Source organism: Periplaneta americana, chromosome 6, assembly GCF_040183065.1.
Source record: "Periplaneta americana isolate PAMFEO1 chromosome 6, P.americana_PAMFEO1_priV1, whole genome shotgun sequence".
Classification (NCBI taxonomy): Eukaryota; Metazoa; Arthropoda; class Insecta; order Blattodea; family Blattidae; genus Periplaneta; species Periplaneta americana.
In genome coordinates this window covers 93,269,672-93,290,990 of record NC_091122.1, presented here as the reverse complement: position 1 = coordinate 93,290,990, position 21,319 = coordinate 93,269,672, and positions in this window count along the sequence as shown.

Here is a 21,319-nt window from a genome sequence, read left to right as displayed (position 1 = left end):
AGGAGCCTACATTATTTTAATAACTTTACCTGTACTTCTCTCATTTATGTATGATCCAGTTTTAATGTATAGCTCTAACATGAATAGTGCAGGATAGTATTAATTAAAATAATTAAACTTAAAATAAAATCATTTGTAATAAGTACACTACCGGTATGTTGTTTATGGTTATTAACTCTTAGGAAATCTCACAGTGCTTCCTAACATTGATACTCTTGTGGGATGTTATTTCACCCCAATTAATAGGCCTAATCAATGTTATAAACTTGATATTTAGTGATATTTGTCTAGATGTTGTTAAAATCATCAACTTGCAAGTAATTTTCAACTTTTAAATATAATAATATGGGGTAGTTAGCAAAAATTGTCAATTTTATAAATTCCAAAAAGATCTGACATCTAGCAGAACTGCTCCATCAAATCATTCTCATTGCCCTTGCACACTTTTAAAATAGGCCTACATTTACACATAAATGGGACAATTAATTACATTTGAAAATAAGGGGTATCAAACGTAAATCATGTTAATTCACTCCGTGTCACTGAACGTTATGCTCTTCCGAACTTTCGAAGCATTTCTTATAAGCCGACAACAATACCTATAGAATTAAAACCGAACGAGACAAAACTGGCTAATATGATGGGCAACTTATTTGGCTAAACTAACCTTGAGGTAGTTTCCTTCGTATTCCCCTTATACACATTGCATATACGAATCTGTGACAGGTTAGGTTTGGTTAGTTTAGGCCTTGTTATGCCTCGGATATACGATCAACTGCATCTCCACAAACAATCAAATTCAACGATTTTCATTTCCGAAATCACCGAAACTACCTCAGCGCTAGTTTAACCCGAGCAACTGTCTCTCCATAAAAAAATCCTTATAAATGCAATGATTTTCACATCCGAAATCGCCGAAACTACTTCAGCGCTAGTTTCACCACCTTATTATAAATGATATAGTGAGTACACGATTTAAATAATAATACCATTGGTTACCAATACTTTATCTTGTGTAAAATCCTGTCTGAACAACTGCTTTGTTTTGTAATTATTTTCCATTGTTTTTCCGAATACTTATGTTTCGTTAATTTTTATTCTGACTCAATATTATAATGCTAATGCACGACTTAAAATATTTATCGATTATATTATATACAATAAAAAGGATCAATTTTTAAAACGATTAGGATAATCACATAACCTCAATTTCTCCGTACCCAACTACATTAAAAAATTATCAACTGATTCCATATCTACAATCAACTACGATATAACCTCTTGGTATATGAGGTTAACTTTTTACATGTTACTGTTCAGTTAGATTAGTATTTATTTGCTAATGGTACATGTACATAATTTATTTGTTGGATTTTCCCATATAAACCACTTAAGTGTGGCGTGTATAGAGAAATCGTATTCACAATGTACTGCTCTTCAATATTTCCTGTTAATTTTTATCGGTGTGACAAAATATCGGTATAATTCATGCATATTGTGCTTACTTAGCGATATAAAATATCGGTGTGACAAAATCACCGATAAAAGTCACAGATATTTAATTGTCACAGTCACAGTTGTCACAGATAGTTGAAAATATCGTTTAAGCTAAACTCTAGTAGTGAACGCTTACCGTAATACAGATCATATGTTGTAACTAGAACATAAATATCGGTGTAACGCATGCGTAATAGATAGAACTAAATTCCAAACTAACGAAATCTGCTCCATCAACCGCAATCCACTATCGATGCGCCAGAATACAAATTAAAAGCGAAAAAGATATGTAGGCTTATGTATATTATGTATATGGTAAGAAAGAAAGTGGACTTTGCAGCATTTACTCATTTTTCTCTGTAACTGAAATCAACATTCGAACTCCTCCTCATTCTGAAGCAAAAGAAATACCCCAACATACTACGAGGATGCCGTAACGACAAACAGCTGATACATTTACATTCGAAGATGTTATCCGAAAGCCTGCTGGTATCGATTACGCCCATCGATAAGGAGTCCATTGTTGCGGTCACGTGATATTGGTTGCCATGGCCACGAGGTTTCCGTTACAGACAATGGAAGCTGTGTGTTTGCTCAGATGTCGCGGAGTTTGCAGTCCTAAAAGACAGGAAGAGGGCCGGCCAAGTGAAAAGTTGGTTCTTAACTCTGAATTAACTAGGATGGAAACTGCGTTTCTGCTGTTGTGAATCTCGTATGTGTGGGATTGCGATTGGCGGACCGTACAGGACGCTTCGAATAATGTCTTTGCATTCGAAAGTCGACCATATTGTATGCCGGGATTGTAATAGGCCACGTCCGCTCGCTAACTGTATTATGTGAGATGTAGAAAGGGCTGTGTGGAGCAGACAGCGAGTGTACGATCTGTACTCAACCCCTCCGCCACTAGAGGAAGGGATGAACGTGCTTAGCAGGGAGGATGAACAGCGAAGAGATATAGCAGAGAAGAGAAAGAAACTGTAATAGAAAAAATGTAAATAAGGGAAATAAAGGAGACGCGTGAAACGAAGACGCAAAGAAGGCAAGAAGCAAAATAAGCAGAGAAAGAGATAAGAAAGGAAGGATGGGAGGTATAAGAAACTAAACGGAAGCTAATACAAATACTGTATATTATTATTCTTTATGTAATGATTTATGCAATAAAAACTTCTTGCAGCCTGGTTCCTTCCATTTTTCCTCAAGGTCAACTTGGCATCTTCTTTCTTTAGACAGGCTTATAATATTATTTTGTTCATTTAGTCTGTTACCTTGCAATCTCCGGACGTGTTCTAATTTATTTTGTAACATCTAGCTTTGTAGTAGATCGTTTGTATGATCTTGGTGCAGCCTTCAATGGGTCTTGTACCTCTTTTGACATGCTATTATTTTTGAACGATTAATTAAAATGTGTCTCATTAAAAAATACAGCAGAGTCCATATAGGCCAGTTTATGCCTCAAGCTTCTCCAGTTCACTGTGGGCTAAAGCAAGCAGATGCACTATCACCTTTACTTTTTAACTTTGCTCTAGAATATGTCATTAGGAAAGTCCAGGAAAACAAAGGGGGTTTGGAACTGAACGGGTTGCATCAGCTATTTGTCTATGCGGATGACGTGAATATGTTATGAGAAAATCCACAAACGATTAAGGAAAACATGGGAATTTTACTTGAAGCAAGTAAAGATGTTAAGGGCGAAAAACAAAATATATTATTATATCTCGTGACCAGAACATAGTAAGAAATATAAATATAAAAACTGGAAATTTATCTTTTGAAAAGGTGAAAAAATTCAAGTACCTTAGAGCAACACTAACAAATATGAATGTCACTGGAGATGAAATTAAATGCAGAATAAATATGAAAAATCCGTGTTATTATTCGGTTGAGAAGCTTTTATCATCCAGTCTGCTCTCGAAAAATCTGAAAGTTAAAATTTATAAAACAGTTATAATACCGGTTGTTCTGTATGGTTGTAAAACTTGGACTCCCATTTTGGGATGGGAACAGAGGTTAAGGGTGTTCAAGAATAAGGTGCTTAGGAAAATATTTGGGGCTAAGAGGGATGAAATTACAGGAGAATGGAGAAAGTTACACATCGTAGAACTGCATGCATTGTATTCTTCACCTAACTTAATTACCAACATTAAATCCAGATGTTTGAGATGGATAGAGCACGTAGCGCGTATGGGTGAACCCAGAAATGCATATAGAGTGTTGGTTGGAAGAAATGAGGGGAAAAGACTTTTGGAGAGGCTGAGACGTAGATGGAAGGATAATATTAAAATGGATTTGAGGACGTTGGGATATGATGCTAGGGACTGGATTAATCTTGCTCAGGATAGGAACCGATGGCGGGCTTATATATTATATAAGGGCGGCAATGTACCTTAGGGTTACTTAAAAAGCTATTTATAAGTATAATTATGTATTTCTCTGTACCGTGTATGAGTTCCGGGAACCGTGATGAAATGAAAGTGTCATAATTTCAAATGCTTACTGTTACAAGATTATCAGCCACAGCCGGATATTAATGTGTTGAATAGGTCAAGAACCAATGTAACTTGTGTGACCACGACCAATGACGTCAACTTCCCTTGCTACGAACATGAGGACACTGAGGTTGCTTATAAATTAGCTGTGCCGCGCGTTGTCTCTCAGTAATATCTCGGTATCGAGATCAACTACAGACCTGTGCCACTACTTGTCACTTGTAATATGAAGACCTCAGTTCCAGTCCCATTAGATGCAAATGGAATGGATACAGAAAAGATGCTTACGTTATTTATATTTAAAAAAAAACATCACGTGTTGTCTTATGAAAAGCAAATTTCATATAATCAGTTACTTTTTAATTTTAATTATAAAACTTTAAAATCTAGACGAATAATAAAGAGTCAAATTTTACTCTATAAGACTGTTAAGGGTATATAGAATAATTGTGATTTTCTTAAATTCCTTCAGTTTAATGTAAAAAAAAAAAACAGAATTTCGTCATAGGCAACCTTTTGTTATTTCAATTCCTAGAATTGTTTTTTTTTTCAAGAACTCTCCATTGTTTGTTATTGCATTATTATATTAACATTTGGCACTATATTAACTGCAATATTATATTCTGGCATCTATTACCGGTATGTGTTTTCTTTCTTTCATTTGTGTTGTTTGATTTGTTTTTTCCTTTAATATGTACTTTGTATATGAATCAATGTAAGTCACCTATAATTGGAAGCTTGCTTCTATTGGTGGTGCATTTAAATAAAAATACAAAATAAAATAAAATACTTGTTTGATTTGAAATCGTGAGTTCTGCAGTATTAAACTTATGATGCATTTTGAGTGCATTCATTCATTCATTCATTCATTCATTCATTCATTCATTCATTCATTCATTCATTCATTCATTCATTCATTCATTCATTCATACATTCATACATTCATTCATTTAGTGTTCTCTGTCCAAGGGCAGATCTTTCACTGCAAGCCCAGCATTCTCCAATCTTTCCTATTTTCTGCCTTTCTTCTCGTTTCCTCATATGATCCATATATCTTAATGTCATCTATAATCTGGTATCTTCTACTCCGAACTCTTCTCCCGTTTACCATCCTTCCAGTGCATCCTTCAGCATGCGTTTCTTCTACCCCGTGACCCAACCAATTCCTTTTCCTCTTCCTGATCAGTTTTAGGATCATTCTTTTTTCACCTACTCTTTCCAACACAGCTTCATTTCTTATTCTGTCCGTCCATTTCACAAGCTCCACTCTTCTCCATATCCGCAGTAAATAATAGATATAACACCGTCTTGAACAAGTAGAAGGCCTTCATAAACGTATTACAGGCAGAGTTGATATTAAAAGATAATAAAGCAAAACAGTACACTAATTTCAATACATTCTTTATATAATATTCTTGTATTGAAAAAGAAATAAAGTGTATTTTTACGAGTTTCACTACATAGTGAAAATGAGGGAGCTATCATTTGTGTTTAAAATGCCTCTATATTTAGGATTTAGTTATCTCTAATCTCAACTCTATCGTCACATTTATTCGGTTTCATTTAACGGTTTTAATAGGTACATGGAAGAGTAGAAAACGCTCACACAATAAGTCGTAGGAAATCGCATTAAAAGTTTCAAGGCTCGTTCTGAGAGTGCTTTATGTTTCGCATGAACTTTCAGCCAGAAATAAAAAAACTACCATTTACTTAAATGATTTTCCAAAGAAGTGTCACACAATAATTCAAGAAGCCGATCTTCCTCCTTTTCGGTGAGATTGTCAGTGTCCGTGTTGATAAATGGTTTTTAAATACACGTGTTGTTAGAATTAAGAATCGAAAAATAATCTCCTAGTTCATCTTCATAAGATGACGTTTAAGCCAACGATCCACTATAGACAAAACTTACAAGAAATTGCGGTTCTTGTGTATAAACTTACACTGTTTAATAACTTCAATAACACACGAAGGCTGTCAACAACAATCGGACGAATTTATGCTGTACCAATAACGGTCAAAGTACTTGATATTCATGCAACACAAAAAATCCTTCTTACAGTCTTACTCTGTTTAATAACATACGAAGACTGTCAACTACAACTGAACGATTTTACAAGTTGTACTAACAACAACCAATGCGCTTGAGACATTATTGCCACATAAAAAATATTTTTCAAAAGGAAGAAAAAGATTTCACTATCCAGAATATTAGCGGGCCCCTAGAATGATCTTCGCGAACCCCATTTTGAGAACCACTGCTACAGATCATCACGAATAATAGGAGAAAAGGCAAAGAAACGTGAGAGAACGGAAGAAAAAATATAAAGGCAATTAAAAATGAGGAAGAAATTAAATAATAGAAATAAAGGAATGAACGAAGTGGCGAACGAAAATGAAGTTAAGAAGTCAGAAGGAAAAGAAGAACAAGGCAAAGGAGAGAGGAAACAAAAGTAAAATAAAAAGACAGAAAGCAAGAAAAAGCAATATATATATATATATATATATATATATATATATATATATATATATATATATATATATATATATATATATACATATATATACAGGGTGTTTCCGGGCTGGCGTTACAATCTTTCAGGGATGATGGGGAAGGGCACATGTATCAATTTGAGATAAGGAACCCTGGTCCGGAAATGAGTGAGTCGAAAGTTATAAGCAAAAATAGTTGTGTGGAAATGGAATTGTAATTTCGCATCACGTGCCCTCCTTCCCTTAACCTTTGGAATAGTCGTGGAAAAACGGTAGGCTCTGGGCCGGATATCTCTCACGTGGGTACTTGGCCCGATACAATCTGTGAGCTTGTCTACTGTTCCCATTGGCTCATCCATATTCGAAAATCAGGTCTGCATATTCCGCTCTCGTGTACTCCATTTCACTAGGACTGATCGACTGGACACTGCAACTTGTACACATACACTACTGTCTACAGACGTACATATCAGGACCGACCATGTCCGTTACACATTACGCTATCTGCATTGCTTTAGTGCAGTTTCCTGTCCCCACCCATCAGACAGCGCACTCAACGGAATACTGTAGATAGACAACGTAAACAACGTCAGATAAATAAAGTATGTGTAAGATGTACAGATCAATACAAATAAATAAGGTGTACAGAGGAATAAAATTATATCATTTCCACACAACTATTTTTGCTTGTAACTTTCGACTTAGTCATTTCCGGACCAGGGTTCCTTATCTCAAATTGATACATGTGCCCTTACCCATCATCCCTGAAAGTTTGTAACACTATCCCGGAAACAGCCTGTATATACAGGGTGTTAAAAAATACGGGGCATAATTTCAGGTATGTATTTCCCACATGTAGACAATCAAAATAGTTCATTACAAAATGTGTCCGGAAATGCTTCATTTCCGAGTTATGGCCTTCACAACATTGGAATTCACCGGAACGTTTTTCTTTCATCAGGTCGTTGTCATTACAAAAGATGTTCAAAATGTCCACCTCCTGCTTGAATACAGACCTCACATCGATGTCTCATTGACCTGCGAACACGATCCCAAACTCCAGGAGTATTGCGTAGCCTATGTCCTCAGAACATGACACAATTCGATTCCGAAGGGATTCCAAATCAGGCACCGGAGACGAATAAACCAATGATTTTAAATGGCCCCACAAGTAGAAATCGAGAGGGTTCAGATCAGGTGAGCGTGGAGGCCAAGCAATTGGGCCACCTCTACCTATCCATCGATCAGGAAACCTTCGATCCAAGTACCGGCGAGCCGTACGACTGAAGTGTGCAGGAGCGCCATCATGCAAGAAGTGAATGTGTTGACGATTGATGGCATAACAAACATGAGGTATGGTGTTTTCCAGGAAGTTTATGTACGCCTGCCCCGTAAGTCTGTTTACAAGTACATAGGGTCCAACTAATCGATCACCAATGATACCGGCCCACATGTTGAGGGAGAACCGCACCTGGTGATGAGATGGAACAGTTGCACGTGGGTTTTCATATGCCCATACATGCTGATTGTGGAAATTTGTTATGTGAACTGTGCTTCATCTGTAAATAATACTAAGGCAGGAAAGTTCGGATTTACACCACACTGCTGCAAGAACCACTGACAGAACCTAACTCGTGCAGGGTAATCTGCTGGTGACAGGGCTGTACACGTTGCAAATGATAAGGATACAATTGATACTCTTTCAACAGTCTCCAGACATTCGTATGAGGAACATTGACTTGCAACGCTACCCTTCGTGTGCTGATAGAAGGAGTCATGTTCACAGCCTCCAGAATCTCCTCCTGTACTTCTGGAGTTGTAGATCTTGGTCGTCCCCTTCCCAAACCAGGAGAGTTAAATTTTCCATACTCGCACAGACGGTAATGGAGACGTACAAATGTCTTCCGATCTGGACAGTGTCGCTGTGGGTACCTCTCCTGGTACAAACGACGAGCCAGCGCAGCATTGCCGTCCGCCTTACCGTACATGAAGTGTATCTCTGCCAGCTCTTGATTTGAATACATGTCGCACAGTCTAACGCCTACACAACACTGAATGTAACCTTCGCCTCGGAATGACCTGTGAGAGTGCCCTCTTAATGTCTCCTTTGACGGCAACGACCTGCGGAAAGAAAAACGTTCCGGTGAATTTCAATGTTGTGAAGGCCATAATTCGGAAATGAAGCATTTCCGGACACATGTTGTAATGAACTATTTTGATTGTCTACATGTGGGAAATACATACCTGAAGTTATGCCCCGTATTTTTTAAACACCCTGTATAAGAGAAATAAAGGAATGAACGTAATGGAAAAGTAAGGAAGGAGGCAAAAAGAAAAGGAAGAACGGGATCCTTGAAGAAGAAATAGATTAAATGAGTAAGCTTAAGTTGGAAAAGGTAGAACACTGAAATAAAGAATTTAAAGTAATAAAATGAAATAAAGAAAGAAACACCCCTGAAAACAAGAAGAAATAGGAGAGTAAAAAATGAAATGGAAAAACGTTAAAAAACAATGAAAGCGTTTAGAAAGAATGCATGAAATAATGGCTACAGGAAATAGATAAATATACAATAAAACATATGGTAGAGAAAGCAAAAGAAATAAAAGGACGCAATAGAAAGAGAGAGATAATGAAAGCAACGAAATGGAAAGAAAACTGTAATAAAACTGAAAGTTCGTAAAGTAAAAGAGAAAGAACACAGTAGGAAACAACTACAAAAGTACGAAAACAAACAAGAGAAAAGCAAAAGACGTTAGCGTTCATGTAACTTCCGTGTTTAGATTTAATACCCGACCGATAAACTTGTTATGTGTGAGATGGGATTCCGCTCAGAAGTGCAAGAACAAACAGAAGCAAATCGAACAAAGAGCGGCAGACTAGGTCGATGTGTAACTATAAAAACGCTGTTCGTAGACAGTTGGACTGAGCTGCACAAGACATGACGGCCCATGTGACAGGAAAAAAAATCTCTTTAGTTGGGAAATGAATGTGTAATGCCGTAAGTCGACCATTATTCGAGGGCTTGTGGTAAGCAGGCTAATTCCGTCATAACAGATGCAGAAAAAATATTCACTTATTAACATTAATAATTTAGCCAGGGGGGATTTTATAAAATTTGGCTTCCTAGGCTAGCCATAGTCCTGATTCTGCCATTATTTATTTATTTATTTATTTATTTATTTATTTATCACTGGTTTTCAACCTTTGAAAGACTGTGGACCGGTAAATTCTCTTTCTATAAGACGAGCGCCCGGTCCCAACAAATTTACTCGTAAATAGCCTACTTTTAGATTTTTTAAAGTTCAAACATTTAACTAAAATTAGTATTAATAATAATTAAGTATGGCTTAATCTTAAGACTTAAAGAGTATGAAAACAGAGCGACATGTTGACAAACAATTTGATTAATTAACAATCACTAGATTAATGAAATTTTATAGCATGTTGTAGTTTAAGCTAAAATCCTTAATTAATTTATGTTAATTTTCATTGATATAGTGTCCCTTTTTGACTATCAAAAACTTATAAAATATACAGAGTGATTCACGAGGATTTACCGTCCTTTACGAAGCTTATTTCCGAAGACATTCTGAGCAAAAAAAATGTCATATAAACATGTGCCCTATTCTCAATATTTACAGAGTTGCGTTTCGTTATTGGAACGCATTGCTGTGAACGCGTGATCTTGCTCAGCGTGCAGTCAGCAGCCAGCGCGAGCGCTACGGAAATCAAAGATAGCCGTATGCAGTTACGTAGCGCGACGAGTGCCGTTCATAAGCGTGGGGCCAAGTGTACTCAAGCGGACGGCGACATTTTTTAAAATGTGTTGTAAACTATCCAAGACTGTAAATTAGGATGCAAAATTGAACTGCAAATAATTAAGTCGGTGGAAGTGGTGTGATTTGTAACAATTGTTGTGATAAGTGCGTAAGAATAATGTAATTTTCTAGTTAAAAATAGAAAAAGATGTCTGTACGAAGCAACTAAGGAGTTCACAGCACATTTTTAGCTTCATAATACTTGCCAATTAAAGAAATGATACTTCTGCATGGTTCATTCTCTATTTGCATTATTTTTTTACCTTCAAACTACAGAAAAAACGTATTTTACAAACAACTTTAAATTAGTGTAACTCTGAAAATATTTAGAATAGGAACTATGTTTGTATGACATTTTTGCTCAGAATGTCTTCAGAAATAAGCTCCGTAACGGACGGTAAATCCTCGTGAATTACCCAGTAGCCTATAACATTGTTCATAGTATTATTAAATTTATTTTACACTGATGATGTTGGTTTGAAAAAGAAAAGTTAATGGGAAGAATTATTATGCACTGTAACTCACGACAGAAGTCACCTGAGCATAAAAATGATGTCAACGTGTCGGCGAAACACTCATCACACATACACTCGCCAAATGTCTTATATGCAATGTACGTAATTTTGTGTATAAAAATCTCCCAATGCTGAACAATAGTTCTAACACTAATTAATATTATGAATTTAAAACGCAACACATTAATATACAAAAATAATAAGTTATTGAAAAAGTTAACCTTAGTGCTTAGTTTAATTTGTATTTTATTATATCTGAGAATTTTTAAGGTTCTATCTAGGCTAGTGAGCCTTTTGTTGCTGTCCATTATTTTTAATTCTGGAAGGAATTGAAGTGATAGCCTAACGGAGGCAGTTATAAAGTTGCAGGAGATTCCTCTGTTTCGTTTTAAGCACAGTCACAGCAGAAAATGCAGTTTCACAAAGATATGTGGTGGAAAAACAAAGAGTAGGCTGCTATTTCATGGAAATATGGATATTAATTTTTTATTCTTATCCAGAATTTCGAATTAGGCCTACTCATAGACTTAAAAGTACTTTCCAGTCCTTTCTCTGATGATAATTCAAGAAGTTTAAGGACTTCTTCATGGAAAAGGTCTGTCTCTTTATGTTGAATAAAAGATTTTGTCCACATGTTTTGCCTTCGGGAACCCTCATGTTCGGATTAATACTTTTCAAACCATGACACAATAGCAACATTTTCAAATGGGCTGCAATAATATCTGAGACTGAATCATGTGAACTGAAATCGTCTGTGTCTATAATCTAAGTATGGCTGAAACATATCATTGTTTCCTTCTGCGATTATAGAAAGTCAGGTCTTGAGTTTCTTTTTAAATGGTTCGATTATGTTCCAAGCATTAAATATTGTTGCGTCCGGAACTTGAAGTTTTAAATTTAACTCGAATATGTAAGAAAATAAATCACTGAAATATGCTAGGCTGGCTACCCATTTCGTATCCCACAATATGATAGGTCACTTTTCTTGTTAATTAGAAATAGCTCAAGTTTCTTTCGGAGTTCGTATAACCTCTTCAGAACTTCACCGAGGGACAGCCAAGCAACTTCTGAACTTCCCTTATTTGATGTTCAAAGCCCATTTCATGGGACAATACTTTTAACCATCATCTTGTATTTAAAACACCGTGGTTATTGTAATCTGCATTAGCAATCTATGCGCTTGACTTAGGAACCATTAATATCTCTCTCTGCCGGCAATCAGCGTGCTTCCAGCCGCCACGCACGGCCGCACACTCATGGATGACCGTCTGCTTGAAGGCTCTATATAAAGTAGGGGAAACTGGTGTAAAACAGCCAACTTCAAATAAAGTGTTACTTTACACAACTTTCGGTGTGCTCAAGGGTCTAAATTTAAAGGTGTGAGTTGTATAACATCCAAGGACAGTGATACGGCCTTTTTCAAATTTTGAAAAAAAAATATATATGTAGACTATATATATTGTCGAAATTAAAATTTTTCAGAAGTGTAATATAATGGCCGTTTTACACTGGCATCTGTGTAAAACGGCCCAGTGTACATTATGCTAGAAAAAAAGATGATAGGAAATATATTCAGTTGAAAAATACATATAATTACACGATATTATTTATTATCGTAAAAATAGAACATGTTAGCCTTATAACTAAGATAATATAATTGAAAACAAATCATTAATATGGTATCAATTATAACATGAATTATGACATTTAAATTTAATAGTCTAGCGACACAAATCGCAGGTGAAATCATCGTCTGCTACAGAAGTCCAGCAAACTCTTCATGAGCCCATTTCATGCACGACATACAGCGAGCCCATCCTTCAACACTAGCTGAAATGGAGTAGATATTTTCTTGAAAAAATATGCATTCAGCATCTTCCTCATCGACTAAATTGTCTTCGCTACTTCTAATTTGAATGTTCTTAGTATTCTCCTTTTCCAAAATTCTTTTGTTATACATGTTTCTTTTTCTAACTATTTTCTTGAACTTAGCTGCTTCAGATTACTCTTTTAGTTTTTCAATAATTACATGGCATCTATATTCTTTTCTTCGACTCGCCATCTCAGATTGGTTCTAGACACACCATACATTTTGCTTGCCTTTGCAATCCCATTTTCTTTTCCTGAACAGCTTTAATGTTTTCCCTCACATTTTCTCTACTCCAAGAATTTCTATCAGTGTTCCTAATACGTCTACTTATAGTTGAAACTGGAAAAGAAACCGAATTACTTGTAAAAATTCTAGCGTTTCAATGTATTACGTCAGAGAACGGAGATATCAGAGTAAAACAATCAAGCACTGTGTAAAACGGCCACCGTGCACGCCGTTTTACACCGAACACATGCGTCTAAACAAACAAGCTTATACCATAACACCGCCATCTTGAAATAGTTTTGAACACATGCATATTGAAAATTATAACCTTTATTATATCAAGCAGTAGATAAACATTTCACTTTATATATATATATATATATATATATATATATATAATGTATTAAATTATACCAAATAATAAGTACATACCTTAGATCAGAACCTCCAAAAACAGTTTTTATATCGAAAAATCACAAATTTTGAAGACAACCATCCACGACTTTACAGATCACTTTCAGAAGCAGTTCTGACGTAGTGCACTACATAATCAGCATTATGGCATCACTGCTAAAGGCATGCTTACACATGGCCGTTTTACCCGGGTATGCTGCTTTACACTAGTCTCCCCTACTACCAATTAATTTACATCTTGCACAAAAATCTAGCATAAGCTTGAGATTGTTACGAACTGTAACTTTTGTGACAGGGATAAAAATTAATATTTTTTATTTCAGTGCTGTCTTATGTTTGAATGTGATGAAACTTACAGTCCAATATCACTACTGAACGTTAAGCGAAAATTGTTTAATGTTTCACGCAAGAAGCACATGTAGACTATCCTTAAATAAAAAATTATGGTTTCAACACTTAAGACCACGGTTTTTTTTCTCGAAAAAAAGAAGAAAGGTTCAGGAACTCTCACACTTTCACTAAACCACGCACAGTACAGTCTGAATTTTACAGAGTAGGACTACTTATTTACCGACCTTTTCCTATAGTACATAGGTCTAACATTTCAAATTTATAAGTATCAATAAAGCACATCTTAAACTAAGTCTAAACTAACCTTATTTGAAAATTTTCCACAATTCTGACTTGTCCCATGTCTATCAACACTAGCATTCCCGACACCTCTGCATACAGAACAGCCCAATTTTCCTTTATTAAATACCAGCCATTCATTTTTCTTCACGAACTCATTTTTTTGGTTATTGACCACACACTAGGCCACTCTCAGTCATTTTCTTGTATAAATGAACTTGGGTCAGAATTATTCGGTGCATTTTGCAATGTTAATGAGGGTCCCAGTGATGAATCTAAGTTTGTTTCGGTCAATTCTGGAGTGTTTTCCACTGCCTCAGGCGATTGTCTAGATGTTTCTGTTTTCAGTTTCTTCGCAGATTAGGGAGAAAACCAGGATGTAATCTTTCTTGCAGACATTATTCCACATGGAGCACGTTTAAATTATAGATACAACAACCATACAGTGTCAGGAAACGCAACAAGCTTTAGGCCGACTATCGATATTAAATTGAGGATCGATCGATCGAACGTATTGAACTTATCGGAAGCTAGGAATCGATATGTGACTTAGTTCTTAGTTCTGACAAGTAAAGCGCTGATAACCGTAGAGCGAAATTCAAACACGCAAAGTTTTGAAATATAAATGTTAATAACATTATGTTCCTAAATAGCCTTTTATAGACAAAAAAATCATATACCTCCAGTGAAAAGGTACCGGCACGCCGTTCCGGAGCGTTCCGGCTGAAAAAAAAGCCCTGTTTAACTCAATACACAACGGATTTACATTATGGCGTAAATTTATGGTACACAAAAGTTCTCAATTCAAGTGTACCCGGACGGACAGGGACTCTCTCAAAAATCTTGCTAAAGGAATTTCGAAGTCCTGTAGCTAGTTTGACGATCATATTTTTATTGTGTTATGTTAATATTTGAATGTAAATATACATATTATCATTTCTGTAACTAGCTCCGACTAGTTCCTGCGGACGATGTATTCGTACACATCTTTCTATGCATACCTATCATACACGTATATTTAAAATAATTTTCACCCACCGCCAATGAAACATACCATCACGTGCTCCGTCTTTAAGGTTAGCAACTGTTCGTTCTTCCGTCACGGAAAAACTCTGTGTGGCTCCATTCTAGATCCCCTTGCTATACAGAGACGTGACGTAGTCAGTGGCGCCAGTTATCACTCCCACGGGAACTGAACCTGGTCAGGGAGTCTGCCGAACTCAATCCTGCTGTACTTGGCGTAAACAAGACTTCTCCTATTGATGTGAGACGAACATTTTTCCACGCGTTGGAAAAGGGGAACATAACACATAATATAACGAATGTTAGTTGAGTGTTGGATAACTGAGATTAGTTTATTTTAAATCGGATGGTACAATGTCAATCTCTCGACGACAATAGAAGTCGAGTTATTCGCAGTTTAAAATTTCCCGTGTGACGTCAGTAAGCCAGGCGCTGACCTTGCAGTCTGCTTGAGTTACGTTATTTAACACGCAAGTTAAATGTCTTCACGTGTTTTCATGTTTATAAGCAATGTTAACAACTTACTATTCACAATAATGACAATAAATTAACTTCATTAATAAAATCAGTAGTGTAAACTTTACATGCAAATGTTATTTTGTTGTAATACAGTAATATGAAGTTTATTTTCATAATGATGGCTAATGTTTCTCTAATCTAAACCAATACTATACTAGACGGCATATTCCACGGCCGGTTGAGATAGAGCTATGATAGAGGCGCTTGCCAATCGCTTGCATGTTCAGCCTCCCAGCGTTGCCTAGTTCATATCTAGCGTCACGCCACTATACACTAATCCCTTCCGCTCGGAAAGACTATTTGAAATAGAGTCTTGGGGGTATGTTCTATAGAAAAAAGTCCTCCATAACTGTCAAAATCCCATATTTTTAGGTGGTATAGTTGCTGAGAAAGTATTTATTTCATGTTTAATACTAGAAAAGTGCATTTTAATTTTTAAATGGTTGAACAAAGGTAGGCCTATTCACTGAACATCACGATTTCTGATATATGTATTTGTCGTTTTGCACTGCTTATTTTGTACACCTATGAGTTCAAACTGAAAATCACTTTTGAAAAATAATAGCAGAATAAAAATACTCACGTTGTGCAGGAAGCTCTATTGGGTACGGTTTCCAAATCGTGGAATTTCAAATACACTAATGTTCGCTACTGTGTACCAAAGACTCGATCCCTTCGTCCTCGGACTGAGATCGTGGACTGCAACGTGACGTTCGTAATATGACACGTTTCTAACAAAAACTCTATACTAGTTAAAAAAAAAATATTAACTTTTGTTAACAATTGAGAGATTATTTTATTTATTACGTTTCTTTTATTCCCTAACAATTTTAAATGTGAATTTATCTTGTCTTTGCTGATAGTTTAGAAGTGAATGCCGTATCGTTTATAAAGCATTTTATCTAAATAATTTAGATAACATTATTTTAAATTATTTTATTTCATTGAAATCTACATACCTATGAGAATGAAAATGTGAGCTGTGTTCGAGATTCGAACGTATTACGGTACAAAGTAAATAATAAATTTAATCGCATGTATTAATGTAAAAAGTTGATTATGTGTGGAAACACGTTAAATTATTTTATTAACTAGGCCTATTACATCAAAAGATCTGGACGATAGACAACCCCCACAAGCTTGGACCTCCCCGTAACTATTCAGGAACTATTAACTAACCTAAAAACATAGTATTCTTTCATGTCTAAAAATTATTTCCAATATTGAGAATTTTTTTACGTAATGTGGTTTAGTACATTATACCCGATTAGCTCTAAAAATATTTGCTCGTATACCCTTAACATCTTGTATAATATATTCCTATCTTGGTTTCATAAATGTAAATTATTGATATTAAATTTTGTCCTTACTATAAACACTGGACTATTCAATGGAAAAGCGTGGTTCATTGCAACAAATTTTTAAAAGTACGGAAACTGCTAACTTTCTTAACTCAATTCATAGTCAGTACAAGATTTTCCATAGACGACACGCTATCAGCGAGAAGGCGTCAATTCATCGAGAAAGAGCTGTACCACCTGCATAAGAATGCGGTGGCACAATAGCTTCTTCCATCAACGAGATCCTCCAACACTGCGTCGCTAGGCAACTGAAAACGTATGCTACGTCAAAAGTCCCTTTACACGCGTCTTGCGCCGTCGCCCATCTGCGATACAGGCGAGGCTTCGTTGCTATACTTGAATCGATGAAAGAACGGTTCTGATAGGGAGAAGAAAAGAAAGTTCCAGAATTTACCCTACATACATATCGAGTTACAGGACTTTGTTCACGTTGCTGAGACAAAGTTGATTTACTTACGAGTACATGTTTGAGAGGAGGAGCATCTGAGCATTCATCTCGTGCAACATTTTACGAGAGGGAAGCACGTGTTTCGGTCACTTCGCTGGAGTAGCCTGCACAGAGAAAGTTGTGCTGTACTGTTGTTTTTGTATCTTTATGATTTAAACATTTCTTAATTGTTAAAATATGTAAATACAATATTTATATACGAATATTGCTAAAGGACCGCCGCAATACCTGGGACTGATGAGTCCGATTGAAATAAAGGAAAAGTAGCCCGCATCAAGATGCTCGCAATACCCAGCAACTGAGATATTCAAATAATAGAAATATGATTTAATACAACTGAAGTACCAAACCAGTAAATTTTATGCCAATACAATGAGCAGACGTAAATTATTACTATTGACACTGAAGGATAAAAACACACAAGAATAAACAATGCAGTACAATAAATGAATCCCAAAATAAATAAATAATATTCATGCCGTCAAGCAAATATATAAATAGACTACATTGATTGCAAGTCATATCGACAGAAATCTGGAGGAGTAATAAAGATAATAATATTGGATACCAATTAACACTATGAAATATTCGTACTAAAACTCAAAACTAAGGGGCGGATGTTGATGACCTAAAAATCTACTTAAAATGATAATTAAAATGCCCTTAAACTAATGGAAAAATGACATGAAATTAAAAGAGAAGGACATTTAAATATTATTCACCGTACTCGCACACAACCTCTTAAAAATTAGTCACCTTGTTTCAATCACTGTCCTCCAAATCTTGGAAAGAGGAGGCAACTTCCTGGAATTTGGCTAAGATAAAGGAAAAGAACATGCAACTAAATGAAGGTTTCAAGGGAAAAATATAGAATTTAATGAGGATTTACAACGTGTTTCAATCAGGGATGATCCATGTCAGTGCCTTCATTCTCCGTCTCTTCCTCCTTGCGCGCTTCACTTTTGTTACCAGATCTTCCAGATGAGGGAGTGTGAATGACAAAACAAATTGTGGGCGCAGCGTGCATTCTTGTAATCTTTGTGTTAAAAATACTGTCTACTACGGTAGACATCCCTGTTGAATCATGTTGAGGACACAACGTACTGTCCAGGATACAGTGAAAATTTTCCCCCTTCCTAACATGAATTCTAAAGACACCCTCCTACCGACAAAAGAACAGTAGCGGTCAAAGTCCTCACTTAAACTAAGCTGTTGTCAAGCATTTTATATTACTTCCGTTGTGTGAAGTGAAGCCTTCAGTGGAATGAGGGATGGACTTCAGAATCTATTCCAAACTATAAAACTCAAACTTCACTGTTATTCACTTATTCAGTAGGTAATTACTACTCACCTATTTGGTTAGAAAATGATTTAACACACCTATCGTAAAAAAGAAAGTAAAATGCATTCCAAATGATCTAAAAGGTCTTCATAGTATTAAAAATGACCAAAAAATTCCGAAAAAATATAAAAATTACATATTAGTAGAAAAACGTCAAAAAATACAAAAAATGCAATGTAAAAAATTACCTTTTTTACATTGATATTAACGTAGAAAGGATTTCTATATTAATAGGCATCGTCCTAATGTGAAAAATAAGAAGATGACTTTTCATCAACATCCGCCCCCTACTCACAACTAATCAAATATCTTAATATCTTTACTCAACTAGAAGCACCACGGTACAACAGATGTGGCCTTTAGAAAAACCGAAGACTAACAAGCAAATATTCTCGTGTGGGCAAATAAAGTTATTTTTTTCTTCCACCATGTTAATAATGTCAAAATAAGTACTGTACTTATACAAATTTTGGTCACTCGAGCGCAATTACGAGGGCCCTCCAGACAGTAAGTTTCCCTGGGTTCGTTTACATAAAGAAAACACAATTTCATGGAAAGATTTATTGTAATAGATACAGCAATTGTTGAACTATTTTTTCAACATATTCTCCACCGAAACGGAGACATTTGTCATTCTGTGGATCAACTTTGTATCCCTGTATACGAAGTCTGCTAGTGTGTGATAGCTGTCTGTACCTGTCTGTTGATCCCACGGTATGACAAATGTGTCAATTTCGGTGGAGAATATGTTGAAAAATAGCTCAACAATTGCTGTACCTGTTCCAATAATCTTTCCATGCAATTGTGTTTTCTTTCTGTAAAGGCTCAAAGAAAAGCCACTTTCTGAAAGGCCCTCGTAATTGCGCTCCATTAGCCAAAATTTGTATAAGCACTTGTTTTGACATTATTGACATGGTGGAACAAAAAAAAAAATAACTTTTTTATCTGCCCCCATGAGAATGTTTGCTTGTAAGTAGTGGACTACCAAAGAAATAGACGGGTTCGAAATCTAGCCAAGTAAATAACAATGAACAGGAGAACGGAGTACAGCACAGTCAAGAGAGCAGGAAGTAGATAGCGCTCTAGGGAGAAAAGAAGAATTACATGGAAGTATTACATATAGTGTGTACTGTAATATATTTTATAAGTGTGCATTATCTACAGTGTAAGTTAAGAACAACGCTAAAAGCCGTTTTTGTCTATCCTATATTGAAAACTTCTGAAAATATTCCATACGTTTCACCACCTTATGTTACAGTTTTTAAAATAGAGTCTTTCAACAAAAACCGCAGCTCTATATCTTAATTCTGATTTTACAGGAAATTTTCAGTTTTTAGAAACGCATAAAAATAACTTAATGGTTTGAGGACAATTTTATTTTCTTCAAACCAATTTGATTAGACTAACATATATATTTGTATTCTAGTGTTAACAGTTCTACTTGTGAACATTCTGGGAGGTTAGCTAGTAAAACATAAAGACACTCACTTTAAATGGTTTAGGAGTTTGCATTACTTATAGACACTCACTTTAAATAGTTTTGTGCTAAATTTGGCCCAAAAAGAAAAATAAACAAGAATGTTAAAAATATCTCTAAAGCTCATTATTTATTATTATTATTATTATTATTATTATTATTATTATTATTATTATTATTATTATTATTATTATTATTACTATTATTATCCATACCAACCGACGTTTACATCACTATATCAACAAATTCCTAGATAACTTACAGTGAATTACTTCCCCCCCCCCAACCTCTCAGAATGGTAATGGCTAAAGTTGTTAATGCCTCAATCTTTTATTTACTGAAAGTGGTTTGAGAAACAGTAACATTTTCCTCAAACAAATTGGCAATTGTATGAGTTTTAGGTTTTTACGGTCATTATGATCAGAATCAGGTTTTGCGGTATTCCACCGAGTTCTGGAACTTGAATGTTACGTTCCAGGGTACGGTGGAATATCCAAACGTCTAATTCTGATGAAGTAGGAAATTTTTATTACGTCTTATCATATAGACTAACAAAAATGTCCTGCAAAATCAAAAGAAGAAAGAAAAAGATCACGAGCTGCGGTATTTTTTTTATGAAAGATTACATTTTCAAATCGTCACGACATAGTGGTAAAAAGGTCTAAATTTTTAAGAAGTTTAAAGGTAGGAGAGACAAAATATGCCTTATAGTTATGTCTTTAATCTATGAAAAGCAAGCTACGTGCATCTTGGAATTAATCATAGGATAGTACAGAGTGCCTGTGGACTGCACAATGGTTTTAATATTTATAATGAACGTGTTAGTAGTGCAATTAATGTCCATTGTGGAGGTAATGAAATAGCCACTGTAATATTAATGAGCCCACTATGGTGATTAACACTCCGGGTAAGTCGAGCCCTGAAGTTCAAAACAAAGGCGACTACAGGAGGATTTCCATAGGAAGCTTACTTAGGCATGTTTACAAGCACTACACAAGGAACAGATTTCTAACTTCTAGAAAGTTACTGCAAAAAGATCTAGCTTAGACATATTTTACATTGTTACTGAAGTACTGAACAGATATGTGCAAAATCTACAGCCACCTATTTAGCCTTCGTGCGGCTAGGTGAATAGAACACAAAAGTGAATTCTTTAGAAAATTTGATGCTTATTTCGTTCAGAAAAAAATGTACTGGATATAA